Raw genomic sequence first — 1,593 nt, forward strand, 5'->3', positions numbered from 1 at the left:
GGGGGGGGGGGGCGGAGCGCAAGGTGGAAGTTTCGCCTAGGGCGCGAAACATCCTTGCACCCACCCTGGGTGCGCAAATCCCCCTCCGGCAGCTGCCATCCCCTCTCCAGGTCAGGGCCAGGTTTAGGAAGTGCAGGGCCCAATTCGAACAGTTTTGATGGGGCCACAGCAGGGATGACTAAAAAAAAAAAAAAACCACTCGGAAAAAATTACGTGGGGCTTGTACTTACCAGGCGGTGCTCCGAGTCTTTGGCGGCACTTAGGCGGCGGGTCCTTCACTCACTCCAGGTCTTCGGCAGCACTGAAGGACCCGCCACCAAGTGCCACTGAAGACCCAGAGCAAGCGAAGGACCCGCCACCGAAGTGCTGCTGAAGACCCGGAGCGCCGCCACCTGAGTAAAAATAAAAAGATGCCTCTAGCCAGGGAAGGGATTCTCACTGGCCGTGGGGCCCAGTTCCAGGGAATTGGTGGAATAGGCCTAAAGCCGGCCCTCCTCCAGTGGGTTCCTGGGAGCTTCCTCATCCCCACCAGATGCTTCTCTCCTCAGCTTCCAAAAAGACTGAAAGAGCAGAGGACAGACAGCAAAACTTGCAAAAGGCTGCAGATCCGCGAAGCAGGGCCCAGGACAGTCTGCAGTTCCAGCTATACACGGCGGCAGAAGGGTGCTATGAGATCCATGGATTCTTCTTTAGCTTTTACTTGTACTGTATTTCCAACATGAACGAGTAGTTTATTACCAATGACAATTTTTTACTGATTTTTCTTAGAACTGCAGCACCTAGACTTCGTAATCTGAGTATTCATTAAAAAGAAACATTCTAGCCTTAAACGATTCTACAAAAAAAAGCCTGAAAATTTGACCCAGGTAAGCTACAGGCTAAGAAATTAAACATAAATTGAAAAGAACACCCACTTTTATCATTATTTAAAAATCATAATTTTAAGCAACTCTCATGATGGGGGGGGGCTCAAAAATGATGTCTAAATTACTGACAATAAAAATATTTCTGATAACACAAAATACATTTAACATGGGAAATCCTCACAAACCAGTGGGCTACCCTATCCATGTAGTAGCATTTTTTAAAAATGATGTCAACAGCATGGATACCAAAATAAAAAAATACATAACATGAAGTATTGACTCTGAAAAGCACTGAAGACCATTCCTAGTTAGCCTGAACATTTGTTTCTCTCAGAACATGATGCAGTCTTACACCACAGGAAAGAGAGGGAGCCATGGGAACGAAACAGACAATGAGCAAAGTCAACTTCTTTGCATAGTTTACCTCCGCCCGGTAGGGCAGCACAAAACACCCCTACGAAAAGAGAGAGACAGAGCTATTTCTATGCAAATGAGAGTAAGGCATGCTGGGAGTCAGGGTCTTCCCCACCCGCAATAATCACATCCTCTTCCTCTCTCCCCTATCTCTGCTTGGTGCCAAAGCGGTCTCATAAAGGAATCGCTTTGAACCAGGGCTGGGTGGCGTCTGCCGCAGCAGCGGGTCCTTTTCTCTCCGCGAGCCGGCTTGGGAGGCAGCCGGGTGTGGGGTACGCGAGGGCTTCCTTTCCCGTTCTTCATCAGTGCTTTG

The sequence above is a fragment of the Chelonoidis abingdonii genome, chromosome 13, assembly GCF_003597395.2.
Source record: "Chelonoidis abingdonii isolate Lonesome George chromosome 13, CheloAbing_2.0, whole genome shotgun sequence".
In the NCBI taxonomy this organism is placed as follows: Eukaryota; Metazoa; Chordata; order Testudines; family Testudinidae; genus Chelonoidis; species Chelonoidis abingdonii.